A 17,783-nucleotide genomic window follows, 5' to 3' on the forward strand; every position below is an offset into this window, starting at 1 on the left:
AGTAAGAGTCCAAATAAGTCATGAAAAATATAAAAGCCCTTTGGTATCAGAGGAAAGAATAAGATGGCATATCCATAGTCCATGAACACAGTCAGCAACTAGGAGAGCCGAAGTAGCTGAGGAATTAGGTGAGTATTTTTTCAATAAACCCCATGTTGGTTTTTTTGAGTCCCATCAAAGTACTCCGCCAAAAGTAAGGTCCAGATAAACAAGACTGGCAGCTAGGAATGCAAAGCAGGTGGACAAGAAACTAAAGGCAGCACTGAAGAGAGGAGCAACTACACAACACCTAAGACCACACTCATTATTCAAGTACCTCACTAGCTTAGCCTCTGGTGTCTTTATGGTCCTCTGATCTGGGTGAGAGCCAATATAAAGAGAGCCAGACACTAAAAGCTTACAGGTGATGATAAATATTTACAGCTGGTTGTAAATCTTGGCGTTGGAAGAAGCCATAGCTCTAGGGAAGATGCATTTTTCTAAGAGACTTTAAAAAGATACCTGGGATAGTTTTCTGTGGTTTTAATGAAATAACAGGGACTGGTATGGGAGACTGAAGAATATCCATAGAAAGTTTTTATGTTTTTTCAAGGGTGATTAAAAAAAAAACAACCAGAACCCAATTGGGCCAGATTTCATTGGTTACATATGTTAACACCTGTTTCATATCTACTTTTTTTACACATAATAAGCAGAAGTTTCTAGAACTGAGGGGCAATAGAGGATTTTTTTCCCCTACTGATGTTGAGGGCCAAAGGGAATATTCTCAGGTTCACTCTCAAGGGGAAAGGTGGGTCTCCATATCATCCAGTCTTCTTTGGGGGAATCCATATGGCCTGGGAGGACTTGATTGCTGTATCCAACTTGACACATAGAAGGCTTCTTTGTTTCATTAAAAACAGAAATCTTCCACCATCAGAGTAACTAGTAGGAGTAGGCTTTTGAAGCTCTCCATAAATCATCAAGGTTTCATCAATACAAGAAAAGTTTCCAAGGGTATGGTGACACTGAGAGCTCTGAAAGCTTGGGAGATGGTATTGGTATGAAGGAGTATGAGAGAAGTGATGTAGGGATTGCCTGTAATTCCCAGAATTTCAGAGTTCAAGAATTCAGCATCCACCTAGTCCAACTCATATTAGCAAAAGGATCCTCTCTACAATATGACATATGAGTAATCATTTGGATTTGCTCAAAGACCTCCAAAGAAGGAAAATCTACTACCTTCTTGTTAGAATAGCTCTAATAGCAGCTAGATATTTTAATAGCTAGGCTGAAGTCAGGAAGATGAGTGTTTCTGAGTTCAAATCTGGCCTCAGATGCTTACTAGCTGTGTGATCCTGGGCAAGTCACTTAACACCACTGCCTAGCAAGGAAAAAAAAAACGTGTGGCACCTCTCCCATCTTTCAGTCACCAACCTCGGCTCAACAATTTTATCTACCAGCTCTTTCCTTACCTGAAGATGGCATTCAGGTGGGCCAGATGGCTTGCATTCATCAAGAACAGACTGATCCTCTCTTAACTATCTGCTAACTTAGCTTGAGTATCACCTCCTCGCTGGCTATATTTGTGTTATCCTTTCCATTCCAACAATCATTTTCTTTGGCAAACAAAACAGAAGCAAAATAGGAATCGAGCACTTCTGTCTTCTCTCTCTCTCTCTCTCTCTCTCTCTCTCTCTCTCTCTCTCTCTCTCTCTCTCTCTCATCAGGTAGTCATATTATTCACATCCCCCAAGCAACAGTTCTATTGCTTTTTTGATCTTCCTCCTTTCCTTAATATAGTTTTCCATTCCCACCCCAATCTACCACCTCCACTTTCTTGTCCTCAGCTTCCCTTGCCAGCAGCAGCTCATTCTGAGCTTTAGCATTCCTGGCACTATTTTTACAGGACTATTCCACAGTTTTCTACTTATTCTCTGCTCTCTGGCCTTGCTTCATCTTCTACATATGTATTTTAAAAATCTAAGTTGGTTAATGAGTTTCCTGATCATTCTCATTGGTCTCTTTAGACAACCCCATTTCTTCCTCATAAAAAATTATTTCTCTTTGGGTCTCCAGAATTTAATTCTTGAGGGCTTCCCATTCCTCCTGGCCAGGCTTACTCTGTAGAATTATAGTGTGATGAATGCACACACCCAGAACAACCATAGATATAAACTTCCCACCTCTAATTCATCCTTTATTCAACTACCAAAATAAACTTACCAAGGCATTGATCTAATTCCTTTGCTCAAAAACCTTTGGTTGGTCCTATTGATACAAGAATAAAACAAAGACTCCTTTACTTGGCAATCAATCAGTGAACATTTATTAAGTGCTCACTGTGTGCTGGCCATTAGGCTAGGTGCTGGGGATTCAGAAAAAGGCAAAAGACAGTTCCTGCTCTCAAGGAGTTTACAGCCTAATGGGGGAAACGACATGCAAACAAATATATACATAGCAAGCTATATACAGGATAAATGGGAAACTAACAGATGGAAGGCTCTAGAATTAAGAGGGGTTACAAAAGGCTTCATGTAAAAAATGGGATTTCATTTGGGACTTGAAGGAAGCCAGGGAAGTCAGTAGAGTTGAGGGGACAGAGCATTCCAAGCATAGGGGATAGCCAGAGATATTGCTGGGAACAGAGAGAGGCACTGTCTTGTTCATTGGCATTTGAAAGCTTCTACAAATTGGGCTTCAACCTATCTCTCCATCTTAATTTGACATTAGTCCCCTTGACATACTGTAAGTTTCAGCCACACTTGACTATTGGCTGCTCCTCAAATTTGCTAGGCTTTCCCTTACCTGTGTGCGTTCCTGCATTCTATCCTCCGTGGCTGGAGTATACTCCCTCTCTAACTTCCCCTTTCACAATCCTTCTTTTCTCAAAGGCTCAGCTCAAGTATCACCTTCACTGTGGAATTTTCCCTAAAAATATTCTTAGAGTATTTTGGGGAATATATCCTTTATTGTATCACCGTGTACCATGTATGATATTAATTTGTGTTATACTCATATTTGTACTGCCCCTATTTTTGCCCTTCCTTGAAGGGAGAGAATATAATTTTTTTTTACCCCAGGATATAGGACTTACAGTATCTTAAGCACAGTAAGACACTTTATAAGTAAAGTGTAAAACATAGTAAGACAAGGTTTGTGGAACCTTGAATGGAGCCCAACAGTGAGAGTATGTGTAACTTGGTAAATAAAGGTACTAACTGGTGAAAATAGATGGCTAAGGTGAAAGTTACTAATTTGGTAGGTAGATGAATTAGAGGGTTGAATGCATAAAAGGAAAAGTAAGTCATCATTAGCAACGAGATGCCAGGATGCTGGCCAGGTTACATTTTCAAATGCGCTTTTGGCTAGCCTTTGAAAAGAATAATGCTAAAGAAATATAAGGAGCCAACCAGATTAACTTCCAAACTCATAGGTGTGAAAGAAGTAGGGCCCAACCTAAAAGAAATAAGGCTTAAATAGAAATTTTTATAAAAATGGTACACAGAACTTCTGCAATTAACAGATTTCATAGCAATAGGTCCAACAGTGGAGGCATACAGCACATTAGATATGTTTTCTATAAGTAGAAAGCAGTGTGTGCAAAATGTGGAGTTGTAATTTGACAGGATAGGGGTGTGGTGTGTGTGTGTGTGTGTGTGTGTGTGTGTGTGTGTGTGTGTGTGAGAGAGAGAGAGAGAGAGGAGAGAGAGAGAGAGAGAGAGAGAGAGAGAGAGAGATGGCTTCAGTATTGATTCAATTAAATAAATATTCATTAATTTTAAGTGCCTGCCCTAGGTGGTGCAGTGGATAACGTACCAAACCTTGGAGTGAAGAAGACGCTTCTTCCTGAGTTCAAATCTGGCCTCCGACAATTACTAGCAGTGTGATCCTGGACAAGTCACTTCACTTTTTGCCTCAGTTTCCTCATCTGTAAAATGAGCTGGAGAAGGAAATGGCCAACCCCTCACTACCTTTGCCAAGAAAACCCTAAATGGGGTCAGGAAGAGTCGGATGTGACTGAAATGACTGAACAACTGCAAGATGCCGCTATTTACAGTATTTGCAAATAATAAGTGCATAACTAAACCTGAGAAAAGTATCTTCTGGAGAAAAAAAAAACCTGAGGGCATGCAACTTAGATTTACAGCACTGACAAGGAATTTTTATTAGATTATGTTAATATGTTAATATTTGTCTTTGATTTGGAAGATCTGTGTACTTCAAGTTCTGGCCGCTTCACTTTCTTCTTTTAAGCCCTGGGGGGGTTGGGGGCACGGAGGGAATTAGAATTTCTCAGACACAAGCTTCCCTTAAGGTCCTCCTGACAAGTTTCCCACTTTTAGTCCACCTTAAAGCCTACTCACTGGAGCTCCAATGGCCGGATTGGGCTATTTGTGAGAAGAAAAGCAGGGGGGCGGGAGTTGGGAGAACGAAACCAGCTGTAGGTCAGCGTCCTTCCCCCAGCCTCCCAGCTGGACCCGAGGGTTTGCTCCTGCAACCCTGCTCTCTGGCTCGCACGTCTCTGCCTAGCAGTGGGGTGCAGAACGCCACGGTGGCGGAGGGGCAATGCTGAGCTCCCCCCGCCATTTCCATGCAGGGCTATTTTTAGCTGCTTCTGTTGCAATATAAAGAATGTTTGGCGTGGAGAGCTCTTTGCAGAGAGGGTGCGTTGTCACTTTAAGGAGGATCTGGACTTCAGGGGGTGGGGACAGTTAGCAGAGGGGCTGGGGTGGCCTGGGTTTCAACCACTACCTTGGAAAGACCGGGGTTGCGTGTGTGTGTCTGTGTGGCTAAGGACTCCTTTCTGAAAGGGTTTGCAAAAGACTCTGGGAAAACCACCATGGATTTGTTACGAGAGGCCGACTGATTTTCCCAGCGCCAACGTTGGGCAGTGACTTCACCCAGGAAGGACTGTGCGACAGCTGGCTGGCGTGGCTTGGGGGTGAGTAGCCCTTAAAGGGTGTAAAAGGGGAGAGAAAACTGTGAGAGGCAGAGAAAAGAATCCTTCGATTTCGCCCTTCTGAGGCAAAAAGGCTACGTATGAACAAGCCGCAGCATCCCCCTCTGATGAGAGCTTGTGCATTGTTCAAGGGCAGGATGGGCACCGTTCACCCTACCTCTTCCCCTTTCCCTGTAGATTGTGGTCACGCGTTTCTATCAGTGTCCTCTTGGGTGCATCTGACCACACGATTTTGCACTACTTCGAGCTCATGTTTTGATGCCTGATTTGAAAGGGGATGAGAGAGATGAATCCATCCCTCCACCCCAGCCCAGAAAGATGCTTCGTGGAGAAGCTCTAAGTTGAAAAGGTCCTCCGTGGCTTCCAGCCCTTGTAGTGCTTTGCCCAAGCTGTGAGGAGGGGTATATTTGGTAGAAGTGCTGAACCCTACAGCTCTTTTAGTAGACTGGAAGGATGCCATTTATTCTCCTCTGTCTCTGAAAGTGAAAATGTGATAAAATAATAGCTGTAATTAGCCATCCCTCAGAGTAATTAATCAAAACAATACTTTTTTTTTAACCCCATAGCACTGCTCATTTTTAAGCCAGAGAAGCATGTGGCTGGCTTTTGGATCAACTCTTTGGATGAGTGGAGCCGGTTTCATTGTCAATCCCAAAGCCTAGGTGTATCTACTGTTTGAGGAACCAGTCTGAGGTGAGACCCTGTCATTCTAGAGTTGTTGTTTCTTCCTTTCACCCTTTCTCCCCGGCATCAATGAGTTTTCATCCTCCAGAATCCACAGGCATTTATTGACAAAGCCTAAGAATTGGGGCTTGCAGGGGGTTTCCATGTAGTCACTGGAAAGAACTTTCTACCAGGAAGGTCGCTTTAAAAAAAACAAACAAATGAAAAACCACCAATGCTTCAAGTAAAGGGGGGAAATGGAGCTGCTCTTGGAGTGAATGGAACATTCCAAGTCTGGGGAAGATTAGTTGTTTGAGTTTCTAAATAGTAAATCATCTGTGGGTTAAATCCTGAAGTTCACAGTATTTTCCCTGGTTAAGAAACCCTTAGCAAGTGAAATCTTGAGACTCATTTTCCTTAAATTGCCTTCCTGCAACCTCTTCTACATCAATATATAGCTTGAACCTAGCTTTTTCCTATCACTTTTCAGTGTTGTGTATGCTTTTCACTTCAACAGTGATCTAATAAGTTTCATTTTTGTTTAGACAATTGTTTATCCTGTTTTGTAACATGAAGTTCTAAAACTCTGGTAATGGTTTTGTCAAATCCTTTACTTTTGAAGATGATGCCACTTGAGAGTAGATTATGATTTGTAGAGTCAGGTCTGGCTGAAAAGGTCAAATTAGGATCAATGTCTCCTCCTACACAGATGGCCTGGGAAGTCTCTTCTTAGATTCACAATAACAAGTCTAATAGCTTGCATTTGTGTGGCACTATGAGTCAGGAGGCTTAGGGTTTGGTTTTGGTTTTTTTTTTCCTAGCCCAAGTTACTTAACCTTTCTAGGCCTTAGCCTTCTCATTTATAAAGTGAAAGGACTGGATTGATTCCTAAGGTTCCTTCACTGTTTTATGCTTTATCTTGCTTGATCTCAGTGATGACTGTAAGGTAGGCAGTATCAGCATGATGACCCCCCCCCATTTTATCAAAGAAGCTTGGTGACTTGCTCAGGATCCTGTAAGACGAAGAGCCTTGACTTCAGCCCAGGTCTTTCGAAACCAAGCAAATTGCCCTTCCTGCCATACCACTGCAGCTTCTCTCTTAGGTGGCTGTTGCTGTTCGCAATGTAGCTGGACTGGTGAGTCAGGAAGAGCTGAGTTCAAATCCTACCTCTGATCCTTAGTAATTATGGCCATGGAGCCTTAGTTTCCTCATATGTAAAATAGGAATAATAATAATACCTAGAATAATACATATAGTGACCCATGAGCTAATGAGTAAAAAGTGCTTTCAGAACTTTAAAGCAACATAGACATGGCAGTTATTGTCATCATTATAAATCCCCAGGACCCCAGGAGGCAAAAAAAAAAAGACAAAGCAACTTCATTCCTCATGGGTACCTCTCAGCAGCTCAAGAAGAAGAGAGATCAATGACAACCAGAGAGATCACTGTCTATGGTTAGCCCACTTCAACTTACTGTACATAAGTTGCTTAGACATCTGAGCTGTTCTTTTTATAAGCCCAGCCCTGTGTGGGTGTGTTAGGATGAGTATGGTTTCAGGACGAGTGGGCTGGACATCTTCCAGGGCCTTCTTGTTGGTGAGCTTACTCCTCTAGTCTCTGGATGTTCACTATGGCTCGTAGGTGGCAACGGTGAAGCTATCCAAGAAGCCAGATGTGTTTTCTGGGGTAGGTTCAGGTCCTGTAACAGTAGATGAAGATTGAGAGCATTTCTACTTCAGGGATTTTCATTAGTCTAAGAGCTTGATGCCACGCTAAGTCCTCCAGTGGAATAGAAAGGAAAAGTGTTTATTAAGCCCTTATAATGTATCAAGCACTGTACTAAGTGCTAGGGATACAAAAAGAAAATCAGGGCAGCCTCTTCATGTTAAAGAGCTCACATTCTGATTGGAAGAGACAACCCACAAAGGGGGTTCATGTTTATGTTCAGTTCAGGGCAAATGGAAAGGCCGGGTAGTGCTAAGTTTCCAGTAGGTAAAGTAACAGCTTCATAAAGGACTTTTGAGCTTTATCATAGACTCAGAGCTGTAAGGGACCTTAGAGATCATCAAATCAAATCTCCTCATTTTACAGGTGAGGAAATTGAGGCCCAAAAAGGCTAAGTGACTTTCCCAAAATCATAATCTGTAACAGCTAGGATTAAAACCCAGGGCCTCTGAATACAAAATCAGTGATCTTTCTATGACAGCATGTAATCAGTGAGTCATTGTAAATGTGTTGCCTAGAGAAACAAATTCACTCATATTTTCAGCTCTATATTTCTAGTGAAAATCTTACCCTGGGCCTCAAGATATTTGCTTTGGCTTTAGAAGCCACACACTCTTCTCCTTTCTTCCCTCCCACCACCTCCTAGAATTTAGGAGCTTTACAGTTTTTTAGCTTTGCAGGAAAGAAATACAAAGGGCATACATTTGTTTGTTTTTTTAAAGATGGCATATTGGTTGAAGGCATCTAATTCCAACTTCAATTATAGCCCCCAGAGGTCCACAGAAGAGTTTTGAAAGATTGAGAAAGGTTCATAGCAGGGCTCATCACCTCTAGGATGGATATTTCCTGGGCCATGCCCACTGGCCCTTACCTTGCCTGGTCCAGTCCTCTTTTCCACTCCTATTATGTTTGTAGAAACTAGAGCCGAATGATGATTAAAGAGCTCTAAAGTGTGCCTTCCCTGGCTCTGTTTTCGTAATGTGGCATTGCTCAGTGTTCCAGACTTATACTTTCTAGTTATAGTTCATATAAACTTTGAGGAACCTTCTACCAACTCCCCCTGACAAGTTGGGTTCCCAAAGTTAGACTGGCTATGTCACCCTCTTGGGATTCTAGGAGTAGTCCTGAGGGGTTAGAAGGGGATCTTCTAATGCCATTGGCTCAAGTCCCCACTGGTGTTCTTCCTTCCAAAATTATCAGTTCAGAATCAATTTAGTCAGCCAGCCTTTAAGTAGCTTTTAGAAAGGGCTATTTAGTAAGGTATACAATATGAAAAGTTGGTACATAGTCTCCCACAAATACCTACATTGTCTAGAGAGATGAGGGCTCGAGCTTAGAAAGCACATTATGCTAATGGGCAGCTCCTTGCTGCTATAAGTCCTTTTCTGCCATTCTTGAGGGTCTCAGAAAGTTCCCTTTAGGCATGATGTAATCTTACTGATAAGGCTCCTTGTAGAGCTATGAATCTAGGCTGTCTATAGCTCCCGATAATGCAGATACTGCCACCAGCCAATCTAGAATATTATTTAGGATATCATGGGAAATCCAACATCCCAAGGACCTTTGGAGGCTAAAAAGGTCTTCCTCTGGTAAAAGATAGTGGAGGGAAGGTGACTTCTCCTTCTTACCAGGGAGTTCAATTAAAACTCTACACTCACTCCAATTTTTTGTTTTTTGGCTAGGCAATTGGAGTTAAGTGACTTGCCCAGGATCACACAGGTAGTAAGTACCAAGTGTCTGAGGCCAGATCTGAACTCAGGTCCTCCTGACTCCAAGGCCAGTGCTCTAGTCACTGAGCCACCTAGCTGCCCCCACTCATTCCAAATTTTGGAATTACCTTCTTTCTCATCTTACTTGATAATTTATAGACTATATGTGGTAGAGGTCAAATTTTCCCAGCCTATCCCAAAAAATCATGATGCTTATGCAGCATCATTCTCGTCAAATGACTTTTTCACACTTAATTGAAGGTCTTTCAATTTATTGACTGAGACGTGATCTCACCTGGTCAATACATCAGAGTCAAAATGGTGTAGAGTAGCTTTAAAACCCACCCCCTCCACCTCTTGCAAAATTATCATGTAGGACAAAGTAATCATGGAACTTGTAAAGGGGGGTGGTGATGGAATGGAAATATGCATGAAGAGGAAGAACTTAGTACAGTTATGTAATTTTAAATAAGATCACACTGGGTATAACAACTGCTACCGTGAAATGCTAGGCACCTGATAACTGGGAACCCAGAATTCGTTGAACCCTTCCTGAGCCTAGGTGTAAGGTGTATTGTCAGTCAATAATGCTTTACTTATTCAGCAAAGTGACTCATGAGATTCCATGTAAACTTTCAAGAGCACAATTATCCACCCAAGGCATACTCTACATGGCTGTCTTTGTGAGTTTTGATGAGCCAGTAGAATGTGAGCCCCTTAAAGGCTTAAACAGTTTCTTTTCATTTTACTACCTCTATTGTCTTGAATACAGTATAATAAATACCCAGTGAATTGTCATGAACAAACATTTGAATTGAATGTTTAAAGCTTATTATGAGTTCCCCACATGTCCAAAAACATATTCTGACTCTAACTTCCTGGTCCTATGTTCCCTGTTACATGCGCAGGAAAGGTAGAATAAGACTTGGTCTAACACCCAGCTGTGCTTTGCTCCACTGGTGTGGTAATATTTAGTCTGAAACTAATCATATACTGCAATAGTTTTAGAAAGTTAGCAAATTTCTTGAGAGCAGCTTAACTTGCTTAGTTCATTTAGTTCATAATGTCAAATGACTATTTGAAATTTATCATACATGATCTAGACATCTTAATCCTGTTCTCCATGCATTTGCTCTGTTTAATGTGTAATACATGTCTACTATATTATGGTCTAAAGCAGGGGCTCTTAACCTAGAGTACACTGACCCCAAAGGGGTCCAAAGATAGTCTTAACACATAGTCATGGACCCCAAAGGGGGCCTGTCAACTTTGATAAGAAGCAATCCATCTTTATTTTCACTAACTTCTGAGATTCAACATTTCCTCCAGTTATTTAAAACATTATTCTGAAAAGGGGGTCTATAGGTTTCACTAGGCTGACAAAAGGTTCAGTGATATACATTTTAAAAAAAAGGCTGAGAAACCCCTGGTCTAAAGCAACATTGTAGTTCTGAAGTGCCTGATTTTGAATACTGTTCACTACTGCAGGATTCCAATGAGCATCTAGCCAGCAATGGAAATCTGAAAGAAGTAACAGTTGTTTCTCATTGAAGATAGTGGTGATAATGGGGTCTTTGAAATCTTGACATTTCTTCAGTGTTCTGTATGTTTAGAAGCATGGATGAGAAGTGTGTGGGGGGGAACCTATATGATTATTGAATTATTGATTGCTTACCATGTGCTTAGAAATTTTCAAGTAAGAAAGGCTCTCAAGTGCCAGAGCTTCACTGTTCTAAGAGCAATGTCAGCCTCTCCAAAAGAAGAGTTGATGGCCAGGTTATCATACCTTGGCTGGGACTCTGTGCTTTGCAGGAAGCCCTTCATCCTAAATGGTGGAATGCCTATTGAAAAGACTATTGAACTATCACTGTCATTCCCATATAAAATAACCTCTGTCTCTTTTGAAAGCTGAGCCGTTTGTACCCAGAGATGTAGTGAAGGCATGACTATGTCCATACACAGACGTATAGACAAGTCTTTAGTTTGGTATAGCTAACTTATTCTATAATAGCAAAGCTCCTATCTCCTATGATTGTTGTGAGGATAAAACAGGGTTATATTTCTAAAGTGCTTTTTTCCCTTTCCTGTTCCCTTAATTAACTTTTGCCTCTGCTGCTACTGATCAGTATGCTATTTAGTTTGAGATGTGTGTCTTGGTGTTTTTTTTTTTAGCCAGTCAGAAAATAACATTTTCTAGCTGGTCAGAAACTAAGTTCTCTGACCAGCTAGAAAACAACATCATTTCAGCGGTTAGATATGTTGGTTGTCAAGCAGCTGCTCGTTCTCAGTGACATTCTCATTAGATCAGCCTTTGTGGCTTCATCTGACAGATTCTCCCATTACCACTGGTTAATCTGGCAGATATACCCTGTCATTCCTAGTTCTTAGAGGTGGCTACAAATGGCTGTTGAGGTGGTATTATTAAACTACTTACAGACATCTTCGTTCTTTGGGAACCTGGGTTAGTAGTATGGTGCAATGGAAAGAATCTGAGGTCAGAACATTTGGATTTGACCTTGGTTCAAATCCCTGCTCTGCCACTTATAACTGTTGTAACAGAAAGTAGATGTGCTGTGCTGGATTTTGAGTTTGAATCCAACTCTGTCTCTTACTGCTTGGGTTACCTTGGACAAGTCTCTCAGTTTCCCTGAGCTTCAGATTCTTCATCTCAAAAACAAGGGGGAAGTTGGACTAGATCAGGGATTCTTAACCTGGGGTCCATTAACTTTTTTTTTTAATAACTGTAATTCAGTGTAACCTTTATTCTGTTTCTAGTTCTTTGCTACTACTACAAAAAAATGCTGCTGTAAATATTTTAGTGTTTATGGAGACTCTGTTTTTTTTTAATCATTGATTTTCTTGGGGTAGCAACCTAGCAGTAGGTTTCTAGGTCAAAAGGTATGGGCATTTTACTCACTTTCTTACCATAATTTTAAATTTCTTTCCTGAATAATTAGACCAATTTACAGAAGAAAAAACTTCTAAAATAAACATGACCTAAGGGCAGAGGTTCTTAACCTAGAGTCCATAGAATAGAATTCAGAGGGTTAATGAACTTGGATGGGAAACAATTACATTTATTTTCAATAACCTCTAAATAAAATTGAAGGTTTTTTTGAAGTATTTAAAAACATTATTCTGAAAATGGGTCCATAGGTTTCACTAGACTTCTATGTGTTCATGATATTAAAAAAAAGAAAGAAAGAAAAAAATAATCCCTGGTCTAAAGTATAATTTGGTACCTTTCTCGCTAATGCTTCACCTTTCTCTTGTCAGCTCATTCCAACTCTTATATAGATTTAGATTGAAACGTCTCATGTTAAGACCCTATGTAGATGTGACAAGAAATTGATATATACTATAAGAAGAATACAGACCAAATGCTATGAGAATTCATAGGCTGGAGAGATCACTATTGTTTGTTTATTTTAGAGTGGGGAGGGGTTAGACTTCACTTAAGGTTACATTTGATCTGAACCTTTGAAGATGGGCAGCTAGGTGGCACAGTGGATAGAATGCCAGGCCTGGAGTCAGGAAAACCTGAGTTCAAATCTAGCTTCAGACTCTTACTAGCTATGTGACCCTAGGCAGATCACTTAACCCTGTTTGCCTCAGTTTCCTCATCTGTAAAATGATCTGGAAAAGGAAATGGTAAGCCACTCTAGTATCTTTGTCAAAAAAAACCAAAAACCAAATGGAGTCATGAAGAGCTGGACATGACTGAAACAGCTAAATAACAGCAAAAAAAAAAAAAGCATTTTCACAGGTGTAAATCGGGTTGAAGTTGGTCTCATCGGAGGGGAAAAAATAGCATCAGCAAATGCATGGAAGCAGGAAAGAAATCACATTTGGGAAAGTGAGTAGCTCAGTGTTACTTGAGGCAAGACCTCTTTTTTTTTTTCCTTTGTATCCCCAGGACCTAGCACAGTGCCTTACACACAGCAGGCACCTAATAAATGCTTGTTTCATTGGATTGGATTAGAATGTATAAAATAATACATTAAAAGAAGTAATGGAAGTTTGGAGTCACAGTTTAGGGCTGTGATGTGAAAGGCTCTGAATGTCAGACAGAGTCATTTGGACTTTTATGATTACCCCTTAAAGATAGTTCCTTCCCTCTGAGATTGTCTTCAACTTATCCTCTCTGTGTCTTGTTTGTATGCAGTTGTTTACATGTTATCTCACCCATTAGACTGAGCTCCTTGGGGCAGAGCCTGGTTTCCCGCCTTCCCCCTCACCCCAACCCCAATCTTTCTTTCTAGAACAGTACCTGGTGCTTAATAGATGCTTATTGACTTGACCTAAGCCCATTCCCTCTTGGGCTGCACATTGCCTCTCCAAAGCTAGCTCCATGTCATAGTGCAGCTGGACTCTTTTCCAACAAGCTGGCCTTGACTTCTCATTTCCCATTCTCTAGCTCTCTCCACAACCATAGGAAGAACTAGTAGGAAAGAAGAGAAAGACACAGGGTCTCCTCCCATTTTCTGCTTATCTTGTTCTTCTGTGCTGGAGAAAAAACCAAATCATGTAGTACAAATATCTTTCTGCAGAATATGAAATCCCCTGACATTGTTCCCTTAACAAGAAGGAGGTGATTTTCCACTTCATTCTTTGTAGTTTCCTGCCTCCCATTAGTTATTGGCTTTATAGCTGAAGTCAAGTATAACTTAATTGGTATGTAAGAATGTACATTTTTTCTTGAAAAAGTCTTTTGTGTTGTTGTTTTTATATCACTTTTATTACTGAATTTACCCTCCTCTGTTTCCTACCTAGAAAATTATACCTTCTAGTAAAGATTTTAAAAAGGAAGAAGAAAAAAAATCAGTAAAGCAAAACTAAGCATTGCATAAACTATATATGAGGTACATTTGCTTATCTCTTCTCCAGGGCTTAGTTTTGTCATTATAATTAGTGAGTATGAAATTTTGATTTTTTTTTGTTCTACCATGTTTTGCAACAATTCATACAATTTTTCCCATAACTCTCTGAATCCTTTGTGTTCATCTTTTCTTATGTCACAGTAATATTCCATTCACAAACACAATTTGTTTGGTCATTCCCCAGTTGATGGGCATCTACTTTGTTCTTAATTCTTTGTTAACTGTAAAACATGTTGTTCTGAATATTTTGGTGTATAGAGGACCTCTCTGTCTTTGACTCCTTTGGTGTATATGCCTATTTACTCTTTTTTTCAAATAGCTTTTGCTACTAGGACTTTATCTGAAACTTTCAACAATAGCCTCTGTTTTAAAAAATACATATATCAGAACCAGTTATCTCATAGGCCCCAGATGTATTCCTGAGTAAGAAAAGAACTTTTGGGACAAAATCTTAGTAAGAGTTTTCAACAGGCATTTACTTTGGTTTCACAACAGCATGGGTGAATAAAACCCACAGACAATCCTGAAACCTCTTTTAGTTAGGTGGCCATAGGAAGTTTTGACTACATTTTCTCTTTTCTGCTAATAAGATGTAAAGCTGACAGATCTAACTGCCTCTTTCTTTCCCTTTCCTGAGCATTTCTTTCTTCTATTCTGTAGTGAAAGTACAGCGAAGGAGGGAAAGGCAGAGAAAATTAAAGCAAAGTGACTTGGAGAATTGAGATTTGCCTTTCTTTGGAAAATGTTCTGAGATTGGGCTGTTGAAGATCATTTCCATTCATTGATATTGAATTTTAGAGATTTATACAGCAGCCCTGTACTAATGTTTAGAAACTAGATTTTTTCTTTCCCTTAAAAAAAAGTTAATGTGTATAAAACCAGTCAGTCAAGTAGCATTTATTAAGCATTGACACTGTGCTAAACCCTGGGGTAGAAAGAAAGGTAAAAGACTGCCCCTGAATATTATTGTGCTATTTTTAAAAATGATAAACTGGCAGATTTCAGAAAAACTTGGACTTATATGAACTGTTGCAAAGTGAAGTGAACAGAACCAGGGTAACACTGTATACAGTAACAGCAACAGTGTGCAATGATTGACTATGATAGACTTAGCTGTTCTCAGCAATACAATGATCCAAGAGAATACCAAGGGACTTGGGTTGGAAAATGCTATCCACATCTAGAGAAAGAACTGATAGAGTCTAAATGCAGATTGAAGCATACTATTTTCACTTTATTTTTCATGTTTTTTTTCCCTTCTATTCTTTCATAACATAACTAATATGGAAATATGTTTTACATGATTGCACATATATGACCTATATCAAATTGCTCACCATCTTAGAGAGGGGGAGGAGTGAGGGAGAGAAAATTTGAAACTCAAAATTTTATAAAAAATTAATGTTAAAATTGTTTTTGTATATAATTGGAAAAATGTTAGAAAATATTTGAAAGGGGTGGGGGAGACTGCCCCTACTCACAAAGAGCTTATAGTCTAAGAAGGTGGGGGAGGCAGACATCATGCAAACAACTATATACAGAATAAAATGGGGGTAATCTCAGAAGAAAGGCATGAGGATTCAAGAGGACTGAAAGGCTTCTTGGAAAAGGTGGTACTTTAGCTGAGATTTGAAGGGAGATGAGGAAGCCAAGAAGGAGACAGTTCTAGGCATTGAGTCCCAGGTAGTGAAAATCCTGGGAGTGAGGTCATGGAATGTCTTGTGTGAGGAACTGAAAGGAAGCAAATGTCACTGGAGGGCTGAGTATTTGGCTCCGGTCCGGGGTGGGGATGGGATTACTGTGAAAGAATACTGGAGGAAGGGGGCCCTGGTAATGAAGGGCTTTGAAAGTCAAACAAAGGATTTTATATTTGATCCTGGAGGTAATAGGGAGCCACTGGAGCTGACTGAATAGCAGAGTGATATCGTCAGATGTGCTTCTTAGGAAGCTCCATTTGATAGCTGAGTGGAGGATAGATAGACTAGAGTGGAGACAACCTTGAGACTGGTAGGCCAACAGTAATAGTACAGGTTGCAATGTAATGAGGGCCTGCACCAGGGTGGTTGAAGTGATAGAGGCGAGAAGGGGGAGGATCGTAACACAAGTCACCCAGATTAGAAGTGAAAAAAATTTCCAAATATTTGGTCTTGTGTCTACAAAGCATCTGGACAGATGATGGAAATTTTTACTTTCCTTCCAGGAGCCATCGATTCCCAGATCATAGTTTTAGATTTTAGGATGTGCCCTTGTTTCTCCAAAGTGTTATTATATACAACAACAGAACATTTTTCAATTATAACTTTAGATCACTTTAAAGCTTCCACATCCTCAGAATTTCACAATACCCCGAAGATCATTTGAGATAGCCTAAGTGTCTTAAATAGAGGCTTGGGAATCTTTGGCATAGATAACAACAGCAAAATGTGTCTCTGAGTGTATTTTGGCTTTTTAAAGTTGTCTCAGTTAGTTTCCCTTTTATGTCTTATTTCCTTTGGGGGCCCAGGACCTGGTGAAAGCTGACTCCTGTCTCTGCATAGAACTGTTCATTTAACCTTCTGTTCTGCAACATTGAATTTCGTCTCTCAAGGTCTTTTCTCAATGCTGGCTTTATTATAACCAGAAATGATGGAGGAAGGGTGGAGTTAATGTGCCAAAGCCTCAGGGCCTTAGTTAAAAAGCAATTTCTGTAAGAAATTTCTTCTTAGCCCTTCCTCATCCACTTTTCCGTCTAGTTCATCCTCCTCATTTTACAGATGGGATATTGAGGCCCAGAGAGGTTAGTAACTTGCTCAAGGCCACACAGCAAATTAGTGGGAGTAGAACAGAGACTAGATCCCAGCATTCCTGAGTATTAACCAGTCCAATCTTCTTTCTACCACTCCATATTGCTTTATGGTTGTTTTTTTTTCTTTCCTGATTTCCAGCTGAGCACATGGAATTCTCCTTTCCCACCCCCTCTCCCTCCCAATCACAGCAGACTGTGTATCTTGCTGGGATAGCAAGAAAGTCAGAGTCTACTTATCTAGGGAATGGGTGGGTGTTTCCTGAATGTTTAAAATTTTACTGAGGAAATCAAAATAAAGAAACAAAGCTTTCATTTTACCTCTGGACTCAATAAACAAGGGAGGGACCAAACAATAGAAAGGCAGGAGGAGGGAACTGGTCATTTGGCAGTTCAACAAAATAATTATGTTAATAAAACACCTTAACCACAGAAAGGCTGGTACCTGGAAAGTGAGGTGAGGAAGGTAGTTAGTATATGTAGAGGAGGTGCTATCATGGTGCATTGGGGAAAGTACTGGATTGGTTGCTGGGATGTTTTGGCTTTTGTTTCGACTCTAATGCTAGCTAGCTGTGTAATTTGGGTTGAGTCACTGCTTCTCTAGGCATCAGTTTCCTTGTCTGTAAAATGGTCCCTTTTAGCTCTAAAACTCTTTGAGGTACTATGGAGTTGCCTAACACCAAGCTGCAAACTGGAGGTACACAAAGAGATTTCTCCTGCTATCTATGAGTTGGAAGATGTAGGTTGGCATCCATTATCTGACTTTTCCTAGCCTCTATTTCCTCATCTGTAAAAGAGGGGACAGATTATAATACTTATCCTGCCCATATTTCTAGGTTGATGTGGGGAAGATGCTTTGTAAATCTTACAATAACAGCTAAATCAAAGGGCCTTTTCTCAGCCCTCTGACCTCATTGTAGCTTTTGACACTACTCTCCTAGACACTCTTCTTTGGGTTTTTGTGACCTTACTTTTTCTTGTTCTCCTCCTTCTACCTTCGTGGCCATGCCTGCTCAGTCTCCTTTCCTGGATTAATTTCATGATTCAAATCCAGCCTCAGACAATTACTAGTTGTGTGAC

General features: G+C 40.4%; 1 protein-coding gene across 1 annotated transcript in view; it reads left to right on the top strand.

Annotated features, from left to right (window-relative positions):
- The first annotated feature begins 4,429 nt into the window (after positions 1-4,429).
- MRAS (muscle RAS oncogene homolog) overlaps positions 4,430-17,783 on the top strand; it is a 118,312-nt gene continuing 104,958 nt past the window's right edge. The window contains exons 1-2 of the mRNA XM_020986118.2: positions 4,430-4,924; positions 5,509-5,635. The gene's annotated coding sequence lies outside the window, so the exon portion shown is untranslated. The remainder of the gene's footprint in view (positions 4,925-5,508; positions 5,636-17,783) is intronic.

The sequence above is a fragment of the Phascolarctos cinereus genome, unplaced genomic scaffold, assembly GCF_003287225.1.
Source record: "Phascolarctos cinereus isolate Bilbo 61053 unplaced genomic scaffold, phaCin_HiC Scaffold_726;HRSCAF=1367, whole genome shotgun sequence".
Taxonomy (NCBI): Eukaryota; Metazoa; Chordata; class Mammalia; order Diprotodontia; family Phascolarctidae; genus Phascolarctos; species Phascolarctos cinereus.